The sequence below is a fragment of the Thermobia domestica genome, chromosome 13 (genome assembly GCF_964235325.1).
Source record: "Thermobia domestica chromosome 13, izTheDome1.hap1.1, whole genome shotgun sequence".
In the NCBI taxonomy this organism is placed as follows: Eukaryota; Metazoa; Arthropoda; class Insecta; order Zygentoma; family Lepismatidae; genus Thermobia; species Thermobia domestica.
The window spans coordinates 181,609,796-181,628,066 of NC_137466.1; positions in this window are offsets into that span (position 1 = coordinate 181,609,796).

Below are 18,271 nucleotides of genomic sequence, written 5' to 3' on the forward strand. Positions count from 1 at the left end.
AGAATTAGAAAATACTGTTTCTTTCCTCGCATGTATCATTTTGTTTTCGCGAGTTGTCTGCTTATTCATCGGGGCTACAGAAATATATTGCAAAATCCTCACTTTTTCTAATGCATTCTTTTATTACCCTTTGTTCCCACATATCAGACTTCTCCATTGTATACTCATGTCCAAAATGATTGTCGCATATCTATAACTGTCTTCTTGTAAAAATATAATTTGATAATGATTTTGCAGGGTACTTTTAATACTGACACTATGTGTATAATCGGGAAATCTATATTTATTGTGTCATAGGAAAAGAATCATAAATACGAAAATTAGAATGAGTAAAATAAAATGTTTCTAAATGGATAAGAAAATTTTATTTTCGTTTTATTCTTCTTATTTACTGCTCTTTTAACATGAAATTTGTCACATATATGTCTTTGCCGATTATACATATACTAACAATATAAGAAATACCGGGCAAATTCATTATCAAATTATATTCCTACAACAACGTATTTATAGACATGTGACAATAATTTTAGACATGAGTGTACATTTTCAGCACATGTAGTTCCAATAGCGTGCAACACTGTACCACTACACTTCACTGTTGGGTTTAGTGATAATATTGCATTTTAAATCTGTGCACATTTGTATATAGTGCTATTTATAATAAAATATTGTTATGCTGAGTTGGCAATACTGCTTCACCTATGGCAATAATGTTTATGGTTTTCGACAGGGCATTTTGTTCTCATTATATTGTACAGCTTTTGTTTTGATTGCTTTAACGGTTTTCAAGATATTTACTTTAAATGTACATAATTCCATGATATAATTCTTTAGATATTTAAATTTTGAATTCCCGTAGTTCCTCTCCTTCTGGTCCATAGCACCTTAAATTTTGCTCATGTTCATTTCTTATGATGTTCTATCAGATGTGCTATGTGGCAATCAGAACTTGTGGGACCCTTCCGTGTCAGTAGAAAGAAAACATATAATGAATGTTGCTGTAGAGTATGTGGTAAACGCATCCGATGCTGGACATAAAAATCGACGCATTGCACTTCATTAAACTGCAGGTATAAAAGTTTATTGTAAGCTTGTTCGTACGATGTGATCAGCCCTCAATAGTTTAAAATACATTGTTCTTTCTATTTACTTCTTTATCCAATTTATATATATATATATATATATATATATATATATATATATATATATATATATATATATATATATATATATATATATATATATATATATATATATATATATATATACACAGAGAGAGAGAGAGCACGTCAAGAATCTTGTTTTACTTTACCTACTTATTGTGAATTTTATGTTATTAACGAAAAATAGAGTTATGTGCTACTATGTGTTGTTTGAACCTTCTTCTTTTTTCTATGCATTCATGTGCATTTTTGGAAGGAGAGGAGGTAAAGCTGTCTTGGACTTCGACTACACAGTACACACCGTTATTATTAATATATATATAAACTGGAAATAGAGGTAGTGTGTGTGTTACGCGGAATTCGGTAGGTCTAACATATAGCCTCGAACTCCCGCAGCCCATCTAGCCCACAAAGTTCTGCATTTCTTCAGTCCCACCAGGCGAATGCCAGAATTGTACCTTCTATAAGGCCCAGACAGCTGTTTTCCACATCTCCCCTATTTCGGTCTGAGCCTTAGCCAACTAAAGAGTATAAAAAATGAGACTTAATTATTATCAAAAACTTGTCTACATTGCCCAGTTCTCAATTTCATTGTCCGCCCACCCAGCAACTAGGTTTGCCTCTTTCCACCCACCCCATCAAGCGTTTTGGGCGCCGTGCCTGTAAGATCGAGACTTCTTGGAGGCCAGGCAAAGAGAGCTGGTGAAGATGCACAACTTCTTCCAATCTAGCGGCTAGGAAACGTCTGATTCTGGTAATTGCTCACGTGAATCGTGAAGTGCACTGGTGCTCCATCCTGCTGTATCACAACAGTGTCTTTAATACCATTTTCTTCCAGTTACCAAACAATGTCACCAAACAAATGTGGGTAAAACCTAAAACCGTCAGAAAGTACCAATTAGGGGTACGCCCACTTCCGGACCACGCTGTATACTTTTATCAATATATATTTTTAAATCTTATCTTACGGTGAACAATATTACATTTTATAGAAAAGTACAGCTTTAATCATGACCTTCATAAATTATTTTTAATAGTTTTTGTCTTTTAATATTTGTACAATTTTTATCTTTATTTATTCATACTTTTGGGCATTATCTGTATCTACGACCTTCAGACCGTCATGTATGAGGGATGAGGTGTCTCGACGAGCACACTATATCCGAAGGAGGATAGAAGGTGGCGACTTGCGACTTGTATATTAGGTACCATCCTGGTATTTACCTGGTGTGGATGAGGTAAATCTAGGGAGAATCTCATGATAGCTGGCCCTAAAAAGCTGTTACATCTTTGCGACCGAGTACCCCCACTGGGAATCGAACTTTCGGGAATCATACATTTTCCATACATACAACATATATATCAATCAACTCGTCTTGACGAAAGAAAGTGATCGGTACCAAAAGTGGTCACTTTCGGTACACGGTGCCTAATACATTTTCCCTGGCTAAGGTGTTTCCAGCGACTGCGCAAACGTAACCAATCAACTCGCCTTGACGAAAGAAAGTGATCGGTGCCATAATTGGTCACTTATGGTACACGGTACCTAAAGCCTGTCTATCTCATTTGTGCCCTCGGAAAATATGCGAAACATACTTCGGCCCTACCCCCGTCTACCCTCTAACAGAGGAAATCCTCACTTTGCTTACGGAAAAGAAGTAAATGACCTCAGCTGTGTTGCCAAGTTGTCATTCAATCGTTTGGTCTTGACGAGTGAAGATCGTGGACTACTTAGAATAGCTAACGGGACAAAGGACAGCGAAGTCCGTGAAATAATTCATTCTGGCAACGCTTGCGTGTCTAACAATTGAAAGACCTCGGCCGCAATAACTTGTCCCTCCTCTTTCGAGGGAGGAACAGGAAAACACACATCGCCAACAGCGCCAGAAGGGGCACAGTTGAAACAGAAGGGCTCTAATAATATATTTTCCCAGGCTAAGGTGTTTCTAGCGATTGCACAAACGCAACATATATATCAATCAACTCGCCTGACAAAAGAAAGTGATCGGTGTCAGGATTTGTCACTTCCGGTACGTGGTTTCTAATACAGTTTCCGGGATGGGATGTTTCCAGAGGTTGCACATATGCAATATATGTATCAATTAACTCGACGAAAGAAAGGGATCTGTATCAGGTTGAATTACTGTACTTTCTGTCAAGCTCTTCCGGTATATGGTACCTAATATATTTTCCGAGGGGTGAGGTGTTTCCAACGATTGCATATATAAAACATATACAGTAATCAACTCGCCTTGAGGAAAGAAAGCGATCGATACCAGAATTGAATACTTCCGGTACATGGTATCTAATACGGTTTCCGTGAGTCGGGTATTTTCAGCGATTGTATATTATAGGGAGCTGGCTTTAATGCGAGGCTGAGGAATTCAGATTTGATTGACAGGTGCCCCACCCCCGTCACCAAGAAACGGTCACTCGACGATCGTGGGCAGGGTTGCCAATGCATTGTCAAAACGTTCACCTAATACTCACTTAGTTCAAATTAATTATGCAAAATATGCAATCCCTATCGAAAGTTTTTTTTAAACTCGTCATTTACAAATTTGCATAAGCAGTTACCGTATTTGGGTACATTTTGCATATTACTCATCTTCTATATTTTATAACCACACGCGTGGCGGAACGGTCTAGCATTACTTCTCTAGCTTTGCTGTGTATAGTTTGCCCTCTCTTACGCTGTGAAGCCATTGTCAAATGAATAATAAGCAACAAAACCGCAACAGCACTCAACAAATAACCAACTCACACTAACTCTTCAGAATGACATTCACGTGACAATTTTCTACCCCTGGCAACGCTGACATATAGAAGGAGGGTAAGGGAATGTCGGAAGAGTCAAGCAGAAAAAATGTTGAAATTTTTCCCCCTCTGCCTCAGCCCCCGCTGGTAAACAAGCTAGCTCCCTATAATACTTGGAATATATATATATATATATATATATATATATATATATATATATATATATATATATATATATATATATATATATATATATATATCAACTCGTCTTAGCGAAAGAAAGCGATCGGTACCAGAATTGGTCGCTTCAGGTACACGGTATTTAGTACAGTTTCCGGAGCTGGAGTATTTTCAAGAATTGCACACATACAACATGAATATCAACCGAATCGGATTGATGAAAGAAACTGATCGGTACCAGAACATCTCAACCTCGTAAAATGAATTACATACCATGTACCTGGAGTGGTTGACTGGAAGTAACCAATTCCGATACCGACCACTTTCTTTCTTCAAGGCGATTTGATTGATATGTATGTTGCATGTGTGCAATCGCTGAAAATACCCCATCCAGGGACCTGTATTATTCACGAACTTTTATTTTTGTCTTATTTGTTATTTGGAATTCACTATTCATTTTTAGCATCACAGCTGTGTGAGACATGATCGTGGAGTTACAGTAACGGTCAAGCTAAACCAAATGGGTTCTACTGGGAATCCAAAAAAACAGAAGCAGTGGTGATTTGAGATTTCCTGAGGGAGAGAAGCCTGAACACTCAGAGAGGTGAAAGTAATAGTGTGGAGATATTGGTACTCTACATTAAGCACTATCGGAGATATCTCAGTGGGGAATTTCATACCTCCAGGAGAAAATTCCTCCGGGCCAATCTCTGAAATCAACACTAAACAGAAGTATTATTGGTACTATGGACAATACAAGCGGAATCCAATCCATGTCTAGCATTTAGCATGCTTAACTTCATAAGCAAAAGCACAAAAGTATTGTAATAATTTGCCCCAAGAAACAGAAGAAACCAACTGAACCTGTTTACACACACACACAAACATTATATATATATATATATATATATATATATATATATATATATATATATATATATATATATATATATATATATATATATATATTATACTCAGGAGGGATGACCAGGAAACAAAAGTTATTGTAGGATTAGAGCAGCCCTGCCCACGGCGAGCAGATAGTGGAAACTCTCCTCGTGAACGCTCACGAGCACTCTACGGGCAAATACCATTGTTCGTGCTTCGTGGATCTTCGGGTTTTGTCCTTAGAGGAGCGGAAGTGTTGTCAACCTTGGCGGTAATCACTAGCTTACCAAAAAAAAAAAAGTATGTATGGTAACTGATTGCCATTTAGTGTAAAGTGTTTTTTTACAATGTGGTAACCGTTAACTATAGACAATACAAACTTGTAACAGCAATCAAATGATAAACTATGTACGTTCCTTTTCTTCTTTTTTCTTTCCTTTTGTTAAAGAGGGATGTGGGTTTGTTATATCCGAGTGTGGGTTTGTTATATTATGTTGTTTCGCTTTTTAGGAAAAGAGATAATCTATTGATAAGAAAAAAAAACTGTAGCACTTGTTTGTAATTATCTAAGTATATCTCCAGAAAATTAGCTTATGCATGTATGTGTGTACGAATAGGCTTAGCAAGGGGTTGGTTGTGGAGATTAGAAGCCACATTACACTATCAATAGGAAGAATAGTATTTCTTACTCCACTTTTAAAGTTACTTTGATCGCAAAGAATCAAACAAAATATTAAGAGAGCCAAAGAGATTTTCCATTTTTAAGTGTGACCGTTAGTGACTGCAATTAGGTTTTTTTTTTTTTTTTTTTTTTTAACAAGGAGTGTCTTTTTAATAAGGAAAAATGTATTGTCCCTGGCTGCTTGCTTGCCGGTGGCTTGTTAAAAGTGAAAAAGAATGTTAAATCATTTCAACGACTGAAGCTACACGCTTGTCTTTCTTCGATAGTTACTGACTGATTTTGAAAGTCACAATGTTGTAGGCCTACTGTAATAGCGTAGGCCTACTGTAATAGCGTAGGTCTACTGTAATAGCGTAGGTCTACTGTAATAGCGTAAATTCGAAAGGAAACGTTCCAACTGAATGATACGAACAATTATTCCCAATGTCTTGAATATGAAACGTGGGTTGAACGGATAACGCTTAAAATAGGCTGGACTGCACTGGAATTTCCTTCCGGCAAATTAGTGTTTGGTCGAAACTCGGTTCTTCTGTGTAATTGTCTCTTAACAACATTTGAACATTTCTTTTAGATAATAATAACTAACTAACTCTATGGTCTATGGAACCCGAAGGTTCAATGCCGCGTTTACAAAATATTTCCACTAACTTATGTCCTTAGCCAACTGGATCCACTTTCTACTCTGTACTCTTATTTCTGCAAGATCCATCTTAATATTGTCTTCCCATCTACGCCTAGGTCTTCCTAGTGGTCTTCTTCCAATTGGGTTTTCAGTTAAAATTATGAAAGCGTTTCTAATTTCTTCCATTCTGGATACATGGCCTGCCCACCTGAGCCTTCTACACTTAATAACCCTAATAATGTTAGGTGAGCGGTATAAACTATGCAATTCCTAGTTATGAATTTCCTCCAATCCCCATTTTCATCCCTCTTTGGTCCGAATAATAATAATAATAATAATAATAATAATAATAATAATAATAATAATAATAATAATAATAATAATAATAATAATAATAATAATAATAATAATGCGTATTATTATTATTATTATTATTATTATTATTATTATTATTATTATTATTATTATTATTATTATTATTATTATTATTATTTTCAACCTCCCGTCGTTCTCCTATCAATCTAGCAACGAAAGGCGTTTACAACTTAGCAAACGTGAAGCGAATGACAAATTACAGACCGAGTGCTAATGTAATACAACGTCACGAATTGTGTAAGCAAGCTAAAAAGGTCTGAAACAATTCGTTTCCGATTTTTGCAGTCGTTTTTACGTCTGTAAGATGACATGTTTAATATTAGTTTCTTTCTTTCTTTCTTTCTTGTTCATTTGTTAGTTACTTCAACGCTAACTGTAACCTCTATCATGCGTCTTCCTCAACCAAAAAACGTACCAATTTTATTTCCTGCAGTGTTTTCGCGTCACTGCTTTCGAAATGGGGAGGGGGAGAGCACACCTGCACATTTCACGCTTGCGTCTGCTCAATGCTTATCATCGTGCGAATTTCTGGCCAGGCTTGGCCATAGGTTTTTTGCCATCATGTGTGGTTGGCAACACTTATCGGATACAGTGGAAGAAGCGAAGCTAGCAGCACCTGTGCTCACCTGTTCTTATCTTCGCTCGTGCCCGCTCACGCTTTGGCTCCGGGAGCCAATTCATGGACAGGCCTGGATTAGAGTTTAGCGCCCCTGTCAGCACAGAAATTATGTGAGACGTGGGCCTACAGCAGTAGCGATTCTAAAAGGTAAAAACTGGGAGGCCACCAGAACCTAGAATATGATAGGTATACCATGAGTTTACTATAAACTTTCAAAAATATATAAATAATAGCTTCAATTATTTTTTCACTCAAAAAACTGGGGCACTGCCTAGAGCCGCCACTGGCCTACAACTTGAGGTGGAATTACATAGAACACTATTTTCCAAGGCTCTCCCACAGGAAATCGTCCATGCTAGCAACTAAACCTGCAAGAGGGAAAGAAAAAGATCTCGTTAAAAAACTAAAAGTTACAAAGTTTACTGCTTGATTGTGTCGAACGTACCCACAATTTTCAACGTTAACGAATTGTGAGAAGTGGACCTATAGTCTAAAGTAGATCCTGAACAACACGTACAGTATATCCAAAGTTGATAACTTGAGTCTTCCGCACTCAAACTGGAAGTGCTAACCTGATCCTTCGCAGGTAAATGTTCTACGGTTTTGTCTTTTGTACGGCAGGTCTGTTATACAGGGTGGCACATATGTCACGCATGGGTTTTAATGCCACATATTTTGTTTGGTAAGTTATTAATGGAAGTTTTTCTTTTTCAGGATTGTAAAGGAATCCTGGGAGATTCATCATGGAGAGATTGAGTCCTGAACAACGCACGAAACTAATTGAACTGTATTTTGAAAATCAAAGATCAATCATACTCACCCAGAGAGCATACCGTCGGCACTTCAATGTGCGCCTGACTTAACTGCTCCAGATTTTTTTCCTTTGGGGATATCTCAAAGAACGTGTATATGTCAACGAACCAACAACCATCGAGCAACTCAAAAACAACATAAGGACAGAGATCCGTGCGTTACAGCCAGCAACTCTTCGTAAAGTTATGGACAATGTACTGAAAAGAGCCAACCTTTGTGAGGCTGCAAATGGCGGACATTTGAAGGACATAATTTTTCACACAGAGGGTTTTCAAATCTCCCAAACATGTACTTCTTTCCTGTGACAAGAATAATTACTTGCATTCACAAATACAAACGTTATACACTGTTTCAACCCATGCGTGACATATGTGCCACCCTGTACATATTCGTTCGAAATAATTTGGTTTTGATCCCTGGTTACAATGTAAACCTAGTTGTAAATGTAAATCTTATAGCTGTCGTACAAGGAAGAATTTTCAATTTATTCTTTCATATAACAATGTAAATAATATTTTGTTAAATTTTTTAGTTTGACTTTATATATATATATAATTTTGTGCTAGAGGAGACGGATGGTTAATGAAATTGAATGATGAGACATTATGGGCAGTATTCAGAGAGAATTCCTTAATCGAGGGTTGGTCTCAGACTAAGCATACTAAATCTTTACTAAGGAAGGTGTACGTTATGGTATTCAGAGTCTACTTTGAGTACAACTAAAATGATGATTTGGATATGATTAACTCCGCAATACGTCGGGTGAGAAAAATAAATGTGACAACTACGGAAAAGTAGATGAGAGCATGCGTCGCCTGTAAAAATGAAAATGTATGAAGTACGAAATACGAAATGTGTCACACGCTAAACCGTGGGTAAAAGATTAGCCTCTGCTGTAGATTAATTAGTCACATGTGATTAACTTCGTCAAATACTACGTCCTAATCAGAGACTTTGAATACAATTTTGATAACAATCCTTTAGTCAGCCCGTAGTATGGCGTTAATCAGACTTCAAAACGACTCTGAATAAGGCCCTATATTTTTTATGCTCTGTTAGCTAGACTACATGTACCAAAGACATACAAGCTAGCCACTAGACCAGCAGGGAAAAACTTAGGTTTGGATTTCGTATTGACTTACATTTTCGTTGGTCAGAATTCGATTGTTTGTTCTTCCGATGCAAAGCCAATGGTTGTTGGAATAGATTTTCCATATGATGAAACATAATTGTCGTGACGAGATACAAGATGAGAAGGACTCTTTCAATATTCACAACCATACTTTTCGAGACAATATATTACTTCCACGTCATCTTTTCGACACGAGACGGTCTGAACTCTTTGTCTTGTAAGCAACCTTATTTTGAAATAGAGACAACGGAGATACATAGAAAACAATGATTTTTTTTCATGTATCCCAACAAAAAGTGGCCTTCTTCAGAATTCTATTCTTTAACAAAAATCTTTCTGAAATGCTTCCAATTTTCTTATTTTTAAAACACAAGTGGTTCTCAACCGATGTATCGCGACACACTGGTGTGTCACGCAGTCATCCAAGGTATGTCGCGAAATTTTAGAATTTCAAAGTCATAATACATTTAATAATAATTAGTTAAAATCAAGACCAGTCAACACCTCTAGCGGTAGCAATAATACTCAGTGATATATAGAAATGAAATCTTTTAAGTTTTACGTCCCACGTATACGCTGGTGATGATGAGAAGGGAGACGATGATGATGAGAAATGAATGAAGTGGTGGAATGAAGAAATTGGGAGGAAACCCACGCACACAGTGTTTGTCCACCACAAATAGGAATGCGCACGAGACGAGATTTGTGGCTGTCTCGTCTCGAAAATGTGCTGTAAAAGTGATGTCTCGACTCGAAAAATGTATATTTTACTATTGGAAGAGCCGTGTCTCGACTCGAATTTTGTCAGGAAAATCCTGTCTCGACTCGTCTCGTGCACATCCCTAACCACAAACCTCACTTGGCGCGAGTTGGGATGGAACCAAGGACCCCATGCACCAGAGGTGAACGCTCCTTCAGTAAGCCACCTCCTCACGCTCTACCACTGAGCCACTCCACCGCAACCCCCCTCAATGCTAGATAGAGTCATTATAAAAACTAATTGGTTTCACTATTATAATAGATATTATTATTATTATTATTATTATTATTATTATTATTATTATTATTATTATTATTATTATTATTATTATTTATAATAAAAATATCAACCAAATGTGTCGTGATGTCCTGAATGTCCAGTAAAGGTGTGCCGTCCGTCAAAAAGGTTGGGAACCACTGTTTATGGGAACCACATTTCTTTATGGAAATTTGCTTCTGAAAAAAACATTCTTCATGACATTAAAGGACTTGAAAAGGAAAACAGGGAACATATAAACTCTGTAAAAGTAATTTTAAGTAACATATTCCTGTTATAATGGAAATATTGTCTGAGGCAATAGGCCAAGAATACATCTCCCTCGTTGTTACGAGCATAAAATTTGTTTCTGTGAAGCGAACAGTTACCCCATAGAAAGAATTAACTGCCTGCTATCAGTTTTTTTTCTTTATTTTTGGTAATCTTGTCTCTGCAGATGGACAGAAGCAGCTGATGTGGAGGCGGCCGTGTTTCTTTGCTCTTATTTTAAAATTCTTCGTTTGCATCTTGGTCTTAATTTTCTTCATTATACTAGCTATTCCTTCTTCAGATAGAATGTCTTAAATTGGTAATGCAAATAAAGAACAAATAAAAAAAATAATCCGAATTCATAAATGTACTTTTTAAACAATTGTTGTGGTGACTGAAAAAAAAAACGCTACTAACGTAATATTCAAAATTCAGAAAATCAATATGTAATTCCGATTATCGAAAACTGAAATGCAAAATTGTCATTGTATTCAGGGCCGGATTTCCCAATAGGCCCAGTAGGCCCGGGCCTATGGGCGCAAGCTCCCAGGGGACGCACGGCCGAGAGAAAAAAAATTTAAAAATCTAGAAATAAAAATAAAGAGCCATAAATTAACATATTTTTTGAATTGATTAAAAAATCAGGCTAATAAAGCATTCTGATTTTGAAGTTCATTGGAGCAAATAATTGTTGGTAAAGTTAAACTATTTTTCAACATTATGCATCAACTTCGTTACAACATTGATCTCAAACACGGGAGAACTGGCTGTAAATTTTTGATAAAGGTTTTTAGGAATGTAACTTTAACCAGACTAGGGGGCGGAAAAAATTATTGGGCCTAGGGGCGCCAAAATGCTAAATCCGGCCCTGATTGTATTGTTTCAAATCGCTATATAATGAGAGTCCAGGGCTATTAAATATTTATCTACACTCAATTTACGATCGAAGCACAGCACACAATATTCTTTTATAATTATAATGATGAGTCTTAAAAAAAAAAAGTATTACGAAAAATAGGTGATCGCAAAAGGCAAAATTTGCATTACTGACGTCAGATCGTAAATTCACCAAACAAATATGTAATAGACCGTACGGATTAAACAAAAGATTTGTGTTGACATAGACACAAACTATTATTAATGGGGTCCCAGTATTCTAAAACTAAACTTTGACTGAAAACTACACTATTTCGAAAACTAAAGTACGTGATAGATAATTTTAGTAAATTTGACTTAAACTCGTTTTACTTCTTACTACTTAAAATGCTTCTCGCTATTTCTTTTCGTTTTTTGCTTTATGTAGATCGTCAAATTGAGTCAAATCATAGTTTGGATTTGGCTAGACTGTATGTAGTTTTCCAGATATAAGGCGTACAAGAAAATTTTTCATTGAAACATATTGGATCTATTAACCCAAAAAGGAAAATGTTCTAAAAATAAAAGATAACGTTCCGCGTTAACAATTTCTGTATGGCTAAGCGACTAAGTGTTCAATCAATGTCAATTATTGTTCAATGAATGTTGTGAACACATTGATTAAATTATTCGAAATTCGAAATACGAATATTTGGATATTCGAATAACAGCAGAAAAATATTCGAATAATTTTAGCAGAGCTAATCTTAATCTATCCCCAATTCGACAGTTGAAATATATTTCTCGCAGGTAATGTAAGCAAACTTCTATGCTGTCCTCTGCTCTTGTTTCATATTTCCGTAAACTAACTTCGGACTAGTATTTCTGTTGAAATTCTAGCCTAAAATAGCGTGTCGCATGGCCCCCTTCCCATTTGAAATATTGGACCTGAATTCAAGATGACCGCTATAATGCCAAATGGCATCATCTGGTGCGTCCCCCCAGTTATCATATACAAAGTTTCGTCATCTTTCCTCACGCCATTTCAAAAATAAAAGGGTGGTATAGCACTTTTCTCATCCTGTATTGTAGACGGAGTAAGTGGCCAAGTTAATCTAGTAGAAGAAAAGAAAGAAGGAAAAATTAAAATAATTTTCTGTTTTTGCTCCTTAGCAGTAAATTTGGTAGGCTTTACGTATAACTTACTGGTCAGCAAGTAGAAATGTCGTAGTCAGGAGTTAGTAATGACCAAAATACGGTGTTCCGACATGACCTAGTTTAAATTGTACCGTAGCTAATTGATGTCGTCGTTTATCCAACAGCTTAGAACTCACACTCCCTCCGTTATGTTAGCAAATTGATTTGGTTTACAAATGCTTGGCCAAGCCGCCAATTACAGTAGGTCAATGTTGACAGTTAGCTAGGCAACCATTTCCCACTGTTGGGCCTACAGTTTTTCCTGGTAGGGTCGCTAAATGATGATAATATTCGAAACGTATGGAAAAGTTTCAACGTCAACATATACACTTGAATCTTCTTCCGTAGTTTCTTAGAACAGTAATTCCTCAACTGACATGTAGCAACACACTGCGTGTCGCGCAGTCCCATAAGAGGTGTCGCAAATTTTTAGAATTTAAAAATCATCAAACATTCAAATAATTAGTTAAAATCAATTTTCAGACAGACTGTACCAATCAACGTCTACGGCGGCAGCAAAAATGCTCAGTATTACATAGAGTTACTACTTTAAAGGAACATATAGTGTTGCACTTTTATAACTTATTAAAGTGTAACAAATAATCTTACAAGTTTGTCGCGGTGTAATGGGAATTCAGTAATGTGTGTCGTCAGCCAGAAAGGTTGGAAACTGCTGGCTTAGAACATATTGATTTATTGCTCATGATCAATTTGAATGTACTTTTATTCAAACTCGCTGTGCTTTCTGATAAGATCATATTTTCTTTCTAAAATTCCATGACAAAAATGATCTGCATAAATTGGAGTATTATTCCCTTATTTTATGCACCGAAACTGTATACAAAGAAGACTATTGTTTAAAATAAAGTCGAAAACGTCAGTGGGGTTGTATGTGATTATTGGTGTTGATGCAACGGGGTTCGAACCCGCATACGAAACCACGCGCTCAAGAAACGTTAACATAAATGAGCACATAAAAATGATAAACATACAACTCTTGAAAGGAGTGCAGCTTTGTAGTAGGTTAGTGATTATTATTATTATTATTATTATTATTATTATTATTATTATTATTATTATTTACAATTTTAATCATTTGTATCAGTGTGTGATCCGTAAAAACAATTATATTCATGTAAACACGTGGCGCCGCAAATATTTCCATACAGTATTTCCTTTTAAAACATCCTTGTTTACTAACATTATCACTATTATTATTCTGTAAAGTCTGTATGTTAAATGGAAAATATGTTTTTTTCTTGTGTATTTAGTGACTCATATATAAAATATGTGTTGACAAGTGTGATTTGTATACAGTACTGACTGCTGCACGCCTGAATGTCATATTCAATGTGCAGGAAAATGTTTATATGTTCAATGTATCGTGGTGACGCAGTACTTCTTACTCACGTAAGAAATCAAGACAATAACACAAGTGTTAACAGTGTTAGTAACTTACAATGTACTATGACAAAACCACAGAAATTATTGTATTAGGAAATAAATAATTTGAGGGGGAAAGGAGATCGTGATAAGCGATTTTGTTTGCAAATCCCTTTAAATAATAATATTAATAATAATAATAATAATAATAATAATAATAATAATAATAATAATAATAATAATAATAATAATGACATAAGTTCTTCAGAAGGAAAATATACAGGGTGAACTCCGCACCTGAGGACACGGTACACCATATGGTCAACATGGTTGAGAATTGTCCATTGATAAAGTAATAAAAACCGTAGTTTAAAATATATTTTGCTCAACGAATAATATATCATCATTTATTCAATAATTTCGGCCTCCAATTCCAGTTTTACTTCTTTCGCAGCTGAGTTGAGACATTGTATCAAATACAGTGGAGTCCCGCTAATCCGAAGTAATTGCGACTGAACCCTGTTCGGATTACGTGTTTGCTCGAATTAGCAGGAATAACAGTACAATCGCGGTTTGAAGCTGGTGAAAGGGTCTATTGTGTTGTAATACATAGCATATAGTATTTCAAAACACGTTTTCTGAGTAGAGTATAATGTACTGGACTAGAAAAATATTTAAAATGTTGGAAAAACTCGACGAAAAAATTTTCCACGTACAGCACGTACAGTAGTTAAAGTAGGTAGAATACTAATACTGTACACTACCAGTATTGTACGTTCACTTTTATGTTACAGTACAGTACTTATTGCACTACATCTCTACATTTAGTTTCACTCATACTAAACCTATAAATTCCAATATTGTACAGTACTATTTCAAACTTCGTGTAATTGTTATAATGTGGCTTAAGACCTAAATACAGGTTTACAAAAAAACTGTATTTAACAAAAGTTTACTTTGTTTTCTACGAAAACATGCAGCAATTTTCATCCTTTTAGTTATTAATTTCCTAAAACTGCATGTTTTCGCCATAAAAAATAACATTTTCTTCACGGACCTGTTCGAATTAAACGTGTTTGGATTATACCGGGACTCCACTGTATTCTGCAAAACGATCAATTAAAATGTACGGCGTGTGTTATCAATTGGCTGGTCCACTATTTCCCACTATTGATTCTACTATCTATATGCTGTTAAGGCTGTAAGTAGCTGGACATATATATGAATTTTCCTATTTTCCTATTCCTGAAGAATTTTGCTAAATATATGCATTCCAAAGAGTAACAAACTTAATCATTAGTATCACTACCCCTACTTATAAGTTAGTTAAATAACAAGATGACTAACCAATTGGAGTAAATGTGGACTTTGTGGTGGACAAACACCGTGCTCGTGGGTTTTCTCGGGGTTCTCCCGTTTCCTCTCACTTTCTTCATTCCACCATTTCATTCATTTCTCATAATCACCGTCTCATTTAGCCTAACCGGCATATTCGTGGGATGTAAAACTTAAAGATTTCATTTCATTTTTCAATTGGAGTAAACGAAAACTTGGAAAAATTATATAATTATTATTAGTACAGTATATAAAATTTGAAACAAAATATGATAATATTATAAACAATATAACATTATAGGAAAAGTTAAGAAATGAGATTCCAAGCCTGTGACAATTATTATAGAAATCTGAGTAGAGAAAATAGAATAAGTTAGAAGATAGTTTTAAATGTTTAGATTATATTATTAACAAAAATTTTAAACGTAAAAGATAAATAGAAAACACGAGAAATGATTAAAAATATATTTAAGATAATTGTGGTGATAATGTTGTGAAGCACTCTATGTGAGTCACTGAATGAAAAGTTATATAAATTACTCGGATGTAGAGTATTGCAGTATACGGAACAGAAACTTGGATATTAGGCTACGAAAAGACGACAAAATATGATAAAGATGACAGAAATATTGTAATTTAATTCTCGGAAGTTTGTACGTTAATTAGATGGGAAACTGAGTTGATTGGGACGATAAACCAATCAGAAGCATTGCAAATAATAAGGGTAAAAGAATATAATGTGAAAAGATGTTAGTATATTGTGAGAAGAGAAGTTGTACTCTCAGTGACATAGTAGAAGATAGAAAGTCATGATTAAATATACATAGAGGTAGAAACCGATCCCATTAGCTCTTAATTCATCTTCCTATTTACCTGACGATTTTGACTAAATTTAGTTGTCTTCAACCATTCTTTATACTAGTCGTCTCCATCAATTCTTACATGCGAAAGACGTATGTGTCCGGTGTTCATAAATTGAATGGTCTTCTCGAACTCTGTGTATCAGCAACACTGCCTGTTGATATTAACTTTTGGTGATATATTTTTTAAATGTTTCTCCATCCAATGCGACATAGATTCCTCGTTCGTCGCTGTACAACCTTTATATTCGAACAACAGAGCTCAAAACTCATATCAAGCTGCTATTTTATCCTGCTTTTCTACCCTGAACACAGACAGCATTTTAAGAGTCCTTATCACTGCGAAATTAACATACCGCTAATTTTACAGCAATTACATGATATCTTCAAATAGATAAAAGATAATCAAAATGTGGTATAAGATCGCTCAAGAGAATATTATTTTGCATGAGGTACCGTTATCACGAGTCAGCTAGTAGCCTTCCGTTTGCAGCCATTTAGAAACGCGAAAATAAATGCCGATTTTCTAAATGGCTGGAAATCGAAAACAGATAAGCGAGTCGTGATAACTGTATCTAATGTAAAATAATATTGTCTAGGAAGCTCTTGTTGCACTTTTCGATTATATTTTATCTATTTGAAAATATCACATAATTACTGTAAAATTAGCGGTGTTTTAATTTCACAGTGATAAGACCTCTTAAACTAAAAAAAAGTTATACGAGGAGAAGACAAAAAGTAAAGGGACTTCTGAGAAAAGGTACATTTATTCTAATGATAGAAAACAGAAACAGACATTATTTTTCTGCATAATCTCCCTGTACTTGAACGTACTTTTCCCAACGTTTCACAGAGTTTTTGATTCCGCCGGAAAAAAAAAAAAAAAAGCTTTTCGGTTGCATCTGTAACCAATTTTGCACCGCATCAATGACTAGCTGATGGTTGACGTTTAAATTTCTTAACTTCTAATGATGATGGATGTTTCCAAACCATGCTCACAGCCCTACTTTCCTAGATGTACCCAAGTAATGATGTACCCAAGTTCGTGGTGATGGCCTGCCCGATCTTTCCTAGTCACATCAAGAAGTTATTTTCTGTTTGAAACGTTCTATCCATTCGTGGATCTTGCTTCGCGATAAACAGTTGTCACCATATTGCTCTTACATTCGAGGAATAATTTCCGCAGGTTTAACACCTTCCGTAAACAAAAACCGAATCACTGCCCTCATTTCCTCCTTGGTGTAGATTGACAATGGAGCTGCCGTGTTTAACGGTCTGCTACACACCAACGAGTAACACAGAAATAAGAGTAACACGTTGCACAGAAGTGTTGTAGACGACACTAATTCAGCGCTGGATACTAGCAGTGTTACCAAGCTCTAGTGCGAGAAATTGCCAAGTCCATTTACTTTTTGACTTCTCCTCGTATATTAAAAACAACTTAAATGTTTTTTTTTTCCTAAATACGTTAGTTTCATAATAATCCTTTCATAAATAAAAAAGTTACAATGATTTAAAAAATAGGGAGTGACTTACAAGACTCGACTTTTTCAGCCCCTTTAAAATGATTATCGTTAAATTCAGGCATTGACATAAGAAATCCATAGGGCTAAACTACAAACACAGTAGAATCAAGAATGTATAGGTAATAGATGTTAAACTCTAGTTAGACAGTTGTTAAGACACTTTAGAAGCACATTAGTGATGAGCGCAAGAGTCCTGGTCTTGCAGTTTTTCAAGAGTCTTGCATGCAAGACCAAGACCAAGGGGTGCAAAACCAAGACCAGGACCAGGACTCTTGCGCAAGAGTCTTGCACAAGTACTGGTACTACTTGAACTTTTTTATAGAATGTAAAAAAGAAGAAAAATCATTACATCTTTTACTTGAATTTTTGAATTTTTTGGCTTCAGTAAAAATGCCACTGGAATGAATGTGTTCCCAGTAGTTTTATGCAATCCGTGTGAGTCGATCTGTCCCTGTAGCGTATAGCTACAGTATATCGTTTCCTGAATTTGTTGTTCACGCTTTCTGTAGATATTGCTCGTTTTCAAGCCACACAGATGTCATCTTGCGCCATGTAAGCTATTTTGGAGGACAAACATTGTGTGCGTGGGTTTTCTC